Source organism: Mauremys reevesii, linkage group 6, assembly GCF_016161935.1.
Source record: "Mauremys reevesii isolate NIE-2019 linkage group 6, ASM1616193v1, whole genome shotgun sequence".
Taxonomy (NCBI): domain Eukaryota; kingdom Metazoa; phylum Chordata; order Testudines; family Geoemydidae; genus Mauremys; species Mauremys reevesii.
This window is the reverse complement of record NC_052628.1, coordinates 52,102,057-52,113,571: the sequence shown is the minus strand read 5'-3', so window position 1 is coordinate 52,113,571 and position 11,515 is coordinate 52,102,057.

Genomic DNA, 11,515 nt, shown 5'->3' with positions numbered 1-11,515 from the left:
TCAACAATGTTTTTAGTATCATAGGGGTAGCCGTGTTAGTTTGGATCTGTAAAAAGCAACAAAGAGTCCTATGGCACTTTATAGACTAACAGATGTATTGGAGCATAAGCTTTCGTGGGTGAATACAATGTTTTTGGCACATTAAAGAACAATTGGGAAAAATCTGGATCCTGCTTTGAAAAGCTAATTATATCAGTTTTACTTGGAAGACTCTCAAGTGCTATGGTGAACTGCTGATGGGTCCTATTATTCTAGCACTCTACACACAAGCTTTCTCTAAGAGCAGGAACAGTGGGAGCATGGAGGCTGTCTAGCCTTTAACAATGCAGAAAGGAAGACAGGCTAGCCACCTACTCACAGAAGACTGCAGAAGGTGGCCAGCTAGCTACAACCAAAGACTGAGGAAGGAATTACCACTACTTGTCCAAAGGACTCCAAAATGCAAATGTGGGGTAGGGGTGCTAGTAGGAAAAGTGTGGCCTCTGAGGCTATGTGTATGCTGGCACACTTGTGTGGTTACTTGGCCAGTTACATGCTCTTGCATGGTCCCTATACTCAAGCCAAATTTCCACATATGATGGACATGAGTATACCTGTGTTCACACTGCCACTGTTGTAACGTGACACTAGTGCTACCATTCCAGGGGCAGGATCCAAGGGTTCCGTGCATTACAAGGAAACACTTCAGGAACTGCTTTGCTATGTGTTGTTGGTACTGTCCCCTGCCTTCACATGTTTGTCAATGGCGGTTCCTGTTCACATCTTCCCCCTGCCAAACTGTGTGGAAGACATGGAGCTATGGGCTGCTGTTGCTGCTGATGTGGTTCTGCTCCTGCTCCTTAGTGCAGCAGACATTTTTATTCAGGGGGGTAGTCAACCAGTGAAATTCAGAATAGAATTTGAACAGAGCTTTCTGACATGTCAAATATGGCTGACCTTGAGGGTCCAAAACAATTCATTCAGTTCCCATGGTACAGATATGGTGAATGCTGGGATTGCCATGGTATAGTCATGGGTGGCCTTTCACGTCTAGTGTGGTAAAACTAGCACACTGTGGTGGAATCATATCACTTTGAAAATCTGGAATCACCGGCAATGGTTTCAGAATTTCTGAATGAGGTAACAGACCTCTGTTTTTTCCACTCCATGCATCTGATGAAGTGAGTTTTAACCCATGAAAGCTTATGCCCAAATAAATTTGTTAGTCTCTAAGGTGCCACAAGGACGCATCGTTTTTGCTGATACAGACTAACATGGCTACCACTCTGTGATGTTATGAGTGTAATATAATATCTCATTGAAAGGTGACAGGGCCAGAAAGAGTTAATTAACTCACAGACTGACCTGACCCATGGCAGAACTTTAGAAACTGGTTAGGAAGATATGTAAATGAATAGAGCTTTGAAATGCAAGTCTGCATTGTTAGAGATAAAAGGGTAGCTGTTTGCTCAGGTCTTGTGATGTAAGCAAACAAGTCTTGTCTATTGCTATAGCTTTGATTCAAAGATCAAAAAAGGAATATTAACATTTAGGAAGACACTTGAGTGAAATAGTATTATTGTCTATATGCCTCTTTGAAGGTTGTGGTAACCTGTATCTGAACTGTTTAATGGATAAATTATTCTGTGCTAATTGCCATGATGTTTAGGAGAAGGAAAGTTAAGCGTATTGTTTTCTCAGGCCAAAAGGCTGCAGGAAATGTATAAAAACCCTGGGACATGATCCTTCTTCATCTCAGATCTGCTTTGGGTTTCAAGAAGGGGAAGCCATAAGGATTGAGATCCCAGCCACTGACTGGAGTCACTCTGAATATGGACATTGGACTATAACCTATGGACTATTTGTAAAAGGACTTTTGGCAACTACAAACTCATCTCTGCTATGTACCTGAACCTCAAGAATTCAAGTCTGTATGTATATTGATCTTTTAACCAACACTCTCTCTTTTCTCTTTTTAAATAAATTTTAGTTTTAGTTAATAAGAATTGACTATAAGTGTGTATTTTGGGTAAGATCTAAGTTATAATTGGACCTGGGTATGTGGCTGATCCTTTGGGGTTAGAAGAACCTTTTCTTTTATATCATGAGATAAGATTTTCAGTCATCATCATCATATGTTTCACATGTGTGTCTGGGTGGAGGCCTGAGGCTGGGTACTTTAAGAGAACTGCATTATTTGGACTTTTGAGTAAACAGTGAGATGATACAGGAGCTGTTTTATGCTGGCATGGTAAATCTAAGTATGGGAATATCCACCAGCTTTTGGGGTTTGTCTGCCCCATTCTGTTTGCAGTTCACACTAACTGAGTGAGCTCAGCTGGCTCCCACAGGCAGCATTGTCACACACTCTGAGACCTTCATGGAGTACCAAACCTCCAGCATTGGAATACTTAATTCAGGGACGTTATCCCTGTTCAGAAGCAGGTAACTATTGCCTTGTGAAAGCTGACAGCTATAGGATTGGACCATTGCAGACCACTTTGGGATTGGAAAATCCACTGTTGGGGTCATGGCTGTGAAGGTTTGCGAGGCAATTAACACTGTGATCTACCCAAGAGTAGTTACCATAAGAAAAGTTCCAGAAATAATAGCTGTATTTGAAAGGATGGGGCTTTTGAATTGCTCTAGGACATAAATGACACCCACATGCCAAAACCTTGCCCACTAAAGGGGGCAAGTGAACGTGAACAGTAAAGGTTACTATTCACTCTTTCTGTAAGGCTTAGTGGACCACAGAGGCAGATTCATGAATACCAGCATAGGAAATGCCAGAAAGGTTCATGACATGAAGGGGGTCAGGAGATTGGCATTGCATTTGAAGGGGGAAGAAGGGACTTTATTCCCCAGAAACAATATGGTTCTCTATGGTGTGTCTGTGGTAATCATTATTTTGGGGGACCCCAAACACCAGCTCTTAGCTTGGCTCACGAATGGACCCCAAACACCAGCTCCTAGTTTGACTCATTTCTGGTAGGCTGAAATCTTGTTGGTGCTGCCTGCACACCCATCTGGATGCCAATGTGTCAAACGCTATTCACATAATCATGGTCTTACTCCATAACATTTGCGAGGGTAAAGAGGAGTGTTTTTGTTCAGAGTGGGCTCAGGAGAAGTCTGGTTTACAAACTCTGTACAGGCAGCTGGATCCCTCCCATGTACACACTGGTCCTGATTCCCAGTAGGCAAGGGAAATCAGGAATGCCATATGTGCACACATCTTGGAACAGTAGGGAGGCAGATGGTGACACTTTTACACCCTTTGCACCTGCTAGAAAAGCACCTGAGGGAACATTTGTTACATACTTGTTGGGCTACATAGATTTGCAAAGGTTTTGTTCCCCCTGAAACTGAAGCTCATTATTCGTTTGTTCCTGTGACAATTCACAACTTACTAACAATTATAACACGGCCTCTCCTCTACATAAACACCTTTTGGGATGGATGGTGGCCCAAGTTGTAATGTGATCATTGTGCAATGCTTTTTGTCTTAACCATTCACACTTGTTTACTAATAACCTCTGTTATCAGGACCACTCAGTCTCTCTTTACAATCTTATCAACGTTTACTTTGGAAGGGCACCCATTCTTTTTTTAATTATTAACCTTTCTTTGTTAGTGGTGCTAACTTCACTTAGAAGCTGTTATGGAGCACTAATCACTACTAATCTTGAAACTGGTCAAGGCTAGAAGGGGAGTGGCCAGTTAATCACTGGGAAGTGGTCAATGCCTGTTACTTGAATTGTGTTTTTCTGTATGTAAACCAAGCCATACAGATGTTTTATCTGCCCATTTTCTGTGTTGTGAGTTCTGCTGCTTTTTGTGCCATTCTCCCCCTGCACCCTTTGGACTTTACATATTTTTTAACCTTGGGGGCTGAGTGTGGGACAGATAAAACAGTGTTTTCAGTGTGATAAGAACATAAGAATGGCCACACTGGGTCAACAGAGGAGGTTTTGGAACGAATTGATTAAACAAGAAGTAATAAATCAGGACTAGTTGATGCTCACCCAAGAGTTCCAAAGGAACTCAAATATGAAATTGCAGAACTACTGTGGTATTAGTAATAGGTAACTACTACCTATTGCTTAAATCTGCCTCTGTACCCGATGACTGGAGGATAACTAATGTAACACCCATTTTTTAAAAGGCTCCAGAGGTGATCCTGGCAATTATAGGCTGGTAAGCCCTACTTCAGTACCGGGCATATTGTTTGAAACTATAGTAAAGAAGCGAATTATCAGACATCTAGATGAACATAATTTGTAGGGCAAGAGTCAACAAAGTTTTTGTAAAGGGAAATCATGCCTCACCACATTTATTAGAATTCTCTGAGGGGGTTAACAAACGTGGACCTGCATGGTCCAGAGTACTTGGACTTTTGGAAAGCCTTTCACAAGGTCCTTCACCAAACGCTCTTGGGCAGAGTAAGCAGTCGTGGGATAAGAGGAAAGGTCCTCTCATGGATCAGTAACTACCGGTAATTAAAAGACCAGAAACAAAGGATAGTAATAAATGGTCAGTTTTCATGGTGGAGAGAGGTAAATAGCAGGGTTCCACAAGTATCTGTACTGGACTAGTGCTGTTCAACATATTCATAATAGATATGGAAAAGGAGTAAATAGTAAGGTGGCAAAGTTTGCAGATGAGGTGACTGTTTCTCTTCAGCTCCTACCTGTTCTTCATAGATTTCTATTCTCTCTTATTTACTAGGATATGGAGAATCCCCATTAATTGTTTCCTAAGGGATGTCTCTGTCCAAACCATGTGTTCCTCCACACCTTCAGCTTCCCCCAACCCTTAGTTTAAAAAATCCTCTACAACCTTTTAAATTTTATATGCCAGCAGTCTGGTTCCATTTTGGTATAGGTTCCTTCTCTCCCAAAGGGGTCCCCAGTTCTTAATAAACCTAAACCCCACCTCCCTACAGCATCATTTAATTCATGCATTGGGACCCTAGTTCTCTCTGAGTTAAGCCAGGCCCCTTGTCAAGGGATCCTAAAACATGTGGGGTTCCAATGCTAATAGACTAGAGTCTCATTAGTGAGATCTCAGCCTATCCTAGCAGACCACGAGGCTCATCCCTGCATCCAGCTTTGATCTCCACTCAAACCATTAGGCCTGACTATTGGGATGCAGCACTTGACACACTATATTACCAGCTTGCCATTTCTTCTTTAAAGGCTGGAGACTCTCTAGACTCCCAGACTGCTTTTGATCCACTTTCTGCTCCTGTACTTGCCTTGCCCGAGCCCCATTCCAGTATGCTCCAGCCTTGTCCTCGCTGTACTCTGACCAGGCTCCAGCCCTTTTACTGACCCACTGCAGCCCTACCTCTGCCCCTGGGCCCTCGAACTCTGGCCACTCAGTTTCAACCATTGGCCCATACCTAGACTCCAGATATGGTACTGATTATGGCTTGTATACAGACTCTGTTCTCAGTTCTGACCCTGGTCTGTCCCTGGACCCTGGTTCTAGCACTGACCTTGGCCCAGCCCTGACCCTACATCTAGCTTTGACCTCCACTCCAACCACTAGGCATGACTATCAGCAGGCAGCACCTGACACTGTTACCAGCTTGCAATTTCTTCTTTAAAGACTGGCCAACAATTGAAGAACATAGCAGTTTTCAAGGTACCAGTCCTATGGAGGAGATACGGCAATCAATGCCAGAAACATGGTTCTGCTAATGGTCACCTCTCTGTATATTGCTGCCGCCGTCCCTGGGCAGCTCGGGCCGCTTCGCTCAGCTCCGGCTGCGGCTGTAGGGGGCGGCTGCCCTGTGGCATCTGCAGGCGGCTCTATGTGCCCCAGAGGATGTTCCCCAGCCTGAGTGTCCACTGTTTGGAGCCTACCCGGTCCAGCCACAAGGTGTGGGCGCTGCTCCCCCGCGGCGTGAACCGCAGTGGCCCCAGGGCGCCCCCCGCGCACAACGCGCTGCTACTGCCTGGGCCGGCTCTAGGTTTTTGTCACCCAAAGCCAAAAAAAAAAAAAAAGGGATGTCCAGAATGCCGCCCCTGAAAATGTGCCGCCCCAAGCATGTGCTTGGTTTGCTGGTGCCTAGAGCCGACCCTGTCCCAGACAATGGACCAGCTCAGTCAGTGGCGGGACTTTCCACTGCTCCCTAGGCCAGACAAAGACACCACCCCAGGGATGCATTCTTATACACAGATACAAACAAGTTACACATCACTCCTGACGTTTTGCGGTGCAACCCTTCTACGTAGCAAGGTACAACTCCTCTATGCAGTAAGGTGCCGCCTCTCACCTTGTACATGTTGGTTCAAACAAAACAACTCTATCCGTTATATTACCCTTTTGGCCCTGTCATTGGGATGGGTCAGACTGTTCCTTGTTATCCATGTGGAATGTACAAGTATGCAAATGTTCTGATATCTAGTGTCCAGTAGCTTTTAGGTATGTCTCTTTTTGCAGCATCAGCTCTTTCCTTGCCAGCTTCTGTGAGCACGGCTTGCCTCTGGCTCACAGCTTAACTTTACTTTATGTTAGCAAAGTCTTGACCATTACTTTAGTTCAGGCCTTAGGCCTCATACCAGGCCTCTGATACAAAAGTTTATATCTCTAGGCCTCCTCTTACTACACCACTGATGATACAACATTAATATTACAGGCATAGTGCATATTTATTAATGAAAAAGACAGATAGCAAATAAAGATGAAACTGATAAAAGCAATGGCTATATTGCATGGCTCTCATTCTTGGATTTTGATTAGAATAATATAATAGAAAATAGCAGTAGACCAAATATATTCCTTTTATTCTTAAACTGGTTTTTGAGAGGACAGAGTTAGGCCTAACTGACTAGAGAGCCAAATTCACAGCTGGTATAAATTGGCACAGCTTTATTGAAGCCAATGGAGCTACTCTGACTTATGCCAGCTGAATATGCGGACCATGATATAGAGTATCTTGATATCAAATTAACACTGTTTCGTGAAGGAAAATGTAAGGCTTCTGGGCTCTATTTTCTTTTTATTTATAAACTTATCTATACACTGTTCATCACTATAGTGTGTAAATATGCTGTATTTTTACATTGGTGGACATATGTATCATACTTGCATTTGCTACCCATTTCTCCTTTTTTCTCTTTCATCTTGAAGATCCTTGTAAGTTTCTGAAAATGAAGCTAAACAATTTTAGATACAGTTCTTTCTAATTATCAAGCATGTGAAGCACACTTTTCATTGTTACCCCGCCCACCCACAATAATACGCTTTCACTTTATTCCTCTCTAGAAAGTGGAAAGGAGAGCACATTAAACAGCATGTATAAAGTAGTTTGGAATTATGGTAGTTACTTTTCTATTCTTTTAGTGTGGCTAAAAATAATCCAGATAGAGAAAATATCCAGACTGACTTTCTCCCTTCTTGTACTCAGCAGCAGACGCTTTCTAACTTAATGATCCATTGCATTCAAAGATAGATTTTAGAGCTTTCTACTTGTCAAGAACTAGTGACTGATGTATACATTCATCTGGTGCTGTAAATTCATTTCAGGCTTGACCTAAGACCTGTTCTTATTGTGGTCAGAAGAAGGTCAATATTGAGAGTGCTTAAAGAGTACCCCATTTGAGAGATGTTTGTGTAAACTATGAGTTATACTGGGACTTCTACCCTTTTGTATGCCCATGGCAGAATGCAGTTAACAAATGTGACAACCCATTTGTTCTAAGATTGACAGTACGGGGTACATTTTCAGAGCTGAGTGCCAGGAAGTAGGCACAGTTCACAAGAACTTGAATGTCATTCCTTGTACACAGTATGCAAAATGTATCTCTATGCCATATAACTTGCTTCTTTTGCTGCTATATTGTAAAAAATGTTCAAAAATACCACCCTTGGTGGGTGGTGGGTTGGCAAAAAGCACTCAGGAAGTTACATTCATATGATGCTATGTGGGGGAATTGAGGAAAAGAAACATGTCAAGCTTTGGTGACCTATATAACATCGTTAGAAACAGATTCATAAGGAAGACAACTGTCATAAATCTATGGCATAACAAATATTAAATTAATAACATTGATAATTATACTGGTAGTTATGTGTATGAAATAAGTCTCTTTCAGAAATATAAATTGATGCATTATATGCTCCCAAAGACAGACACACCTTAAGAATTATGATATGCTGTGGTCATATACACCTGTTTTATGCACGTGCGCATGCACACACACACACACACACTATGTTAAAAGAGTATTAAAATTGAGAAGTCAAGAACTCAAAACCTAAGATATATCAGAATTAAGTCCACTCTAATGGCACATACTCTTCTGCCAATTTCTGCACACTTGATCCCTTTTTTCTCATGCTCCCTGACTTATCCCTGCCCCAGTTCTTCTCTCTTCCACACCCCTGGCTCCTCAGCCCAGTCTTGTTCTCCTTATCTAGCCAGTCCCAGTTTCCACTCCTCAGCCTTCTCAGCCCAGTCTTCTGGCCCAGCCAGTCCCAGACCTCTTCTGCCATGGCTCCCAATCCCAGTTTTCTTCTCTCCACCCACTCAGTCTCCAGTCTCAGCCCCGCGCCCCCCCTTCCCCACAAGCTCCTTCTCCCAATGCCATTTCCCTTACTGGCTCTTGTCCCCTCTGCATTCCTCATCCATGCTGCCTGTGCCCCATAGGGGGGAAAATGAGAGCAGAGAAGAGACAGACTCCCTGCTCTCAGTACCAGCACCTAGACCCAGACCCAGACCCAGTATGGTCCACCACAGCAGCCCAGACATACAATTTCAGGGAAAGTACTGCTCAATCCCTGCATCCCTGGGCTGGAGCATGCTCAGTTTGGATGGAATCTCTTTGGGGAATTTCACTGTGAAGCTCTAACAAGTCTCCACAGAACATGTATGAACTGAAATTTTTCAAGGGCTTATAACCTGGCCAACTCTGGGTGGATTTTCTCAAGGATGGCCAAAGACTTTCATCGTTCAAATCCCTTTCCCAGATCATGGGGCCACTAGAGATCCTAAAAGAAAAGGTCAGTTTTTAAACATGGGCAAAAGAACATATTGTTTCTTAGCTTCATTCTCAGAAATGGCTAAAATGTTTTGTCTGAAAATTCTAAAATAGTTCAGCCTGAGACAGACACTCAACAAGGAAAATTTCAGTCCAAATGGTTAAAGTTTAGCAACTTCTAAGCAACTGAAAATAAGGTCTTCTAATAGAACTTTCCAGGCAGCCTTAATGATCAGCATAGTTACCAGCCCTGTTTAAAACTTCCACCTAAATTATCTTCTGTATGGAAGTTATGTTTGAATTCTAATGAAGTGTACTGTGGCCCATTGTTTGAGTGCCACATGTCAAAAATGACATATCTTGCAAAATCTGCCCTCATTTTCCTGATCACAGTTCTTGCCTGATAAGTGTCCTCAAGATAGTCCACCTCTCAGAAATTAGAGTAGTAATTTACTGTGGCAATGTAATTCCTGTCATGAAAATTGAACAGATCTGTTCCAATCTGTTCCCAGGGTCAGGTTGGGATTTCAAAATGCTGTAGAGTCTCCTGTTGATTACTATATTCTTTGCACATGTCACACTGTTCTATGGATGCTTTCAATTTGGCATTCATACCTGGTTGGGAGATGCACTTCCTGGTCCATCTCAGCCATGCTTCTATCCCTAGTTGTGAAGCGTGTATCTTTCTCATGTCAGCTCTTAAGTCTTCTACGATTACTGCTCTGTGCTAGGGTGCATCGGATGCAATAACGCTGCTTCTTCGCAGGCTTTCCTGTTCTTTTTACAGTGGCTCCACTAGGGCTAATGGATATTTCAGTAGTCTCTCAGGCTGCATGTGGAAGTCTGTTTCTAACTCCAACTTGCCCTCTGATGTCTTCATGTCCTTGAAATATGTCCTTGTATTCTGTTAGAATGCTAGAAAGGGCTCCTCCTTCACATTAAGGATACTTTAGGGTTTTACTGCAATTAAACCCATGTTGATCAGCACCCTGCTGCCCAGCAAGGCTGGTACTAAACCACTATGAACTCCAGATGATAGTCTCTTGTTTCATGGATTTCTTATTGAGAACTTATATTTACCCACTGGCCTTAGAATAGTTTTATTTTACATAACCAACACTTGGTCACATTTTTCCAGCCTAGTATTGCTGCTTATCTATGTTGCTGGGATTTCATTGCAGCTGGCTCCACGATTCAGCTGGAATTGGATGGGTTGCTGATCTAATAGCATAGCTGAAAATATGGCAGTTAACTGGCTGGTGGCTGCCTTCTGCAGTACACGTATATTGAGAGTCTTTGGATCTGCTAAATTCATACTGCAGATTACCTCCTCTTTATTAGAAGTCTCTAAATCCTCAATCACTGCAGGTACTGCTTCTTTTTTTTCTTCCCGGAGTAGATGCAGCATTGAGACATAAAGTTGTTCTGTGTTCTGCACCCCTTGTACCATTGCCGAAAGGCTGGATGTTTTTCTTTCTCCCTTTTGTGTTGCTTTACATAGTAGATATACTGGACCATGAGGCCGTGAATTTTTGGTCTGTCTGTCCCTGTTCTGCTTTCTGGGTCCATTCAGCTTGAACCAGTACTCTTATTCCACACTAGCGTCTGACATTGTTTTGATCCTTTCTTTGAACAGTTCAGCTGCCCTTGCTATTTGGATGCATTTCTCTAGGATTAGATCTGTTGCTCTCAAAAATCTCTTCCATAAACTGGAATCATGTGTGCTACAAATGCTTCTGCCTTTAAATGGAGAATATTTAATGTCTCCAAAGTTATATGTGAATGCTAGCGTTCTCAGTTCTGTAATGTAAACATCTACTCCCTATTCTGTTTCTTGGTTTCTGGTTAAAAAAAGTTTATTTCTACAATATCATTGTGTCTGGAATTACAGTACTCAGGAAACATCTTTATTGTCTGTTCCAGTATTTTGGGAATTATTCCTGGCAACAGTGTTCTCTCACTTCTTGTTCTTTTTTCCCAATGAGAGTAAAAACCAAAAAAAAACAAAAAACGTTATCTTCATTTTCTCATCTTTATTCCCCTGATAAGCTCTGTATATAGACTCAAGTTTTGCTTCCGTGCTTGTACATTTTTTTTGGTCTGGAAATCCAGCATTTCTGGTGGAGGGAGTCCTTCTCTGTTGCCTATTTGCTCTGTGTCTAGGTGCTGGTTTGTTTGTCTGTTAATCACACTCTCTTCCTACGTGTTTATCTTACTGGACTGACTGCTGCTGCCATATTTCATATACATGAGATGACGCAATGCTTGCAAAACTAAAAGGTCTCTTTATTACAGAGATGCTGCATCTAGCCATGTGCACACAAGGCTGACTGGTGCTTTTTCCAAACTCTTCCCTTATGTAACCTGTGCTTCTTCCTCCAAGTTCTATGCAGGTTGCTACAAATCCAAAGTTCATTTCATCCAGATAGCTGTCTCCACTGAAGACAAGAAAACCATTGAGCGGCATCAACCAGATATGCAGAGAATGTGCTAAATGATGTTACAGGAGCTTTGGCTTCTTCAGTGTTCCTATGCTGCTTATA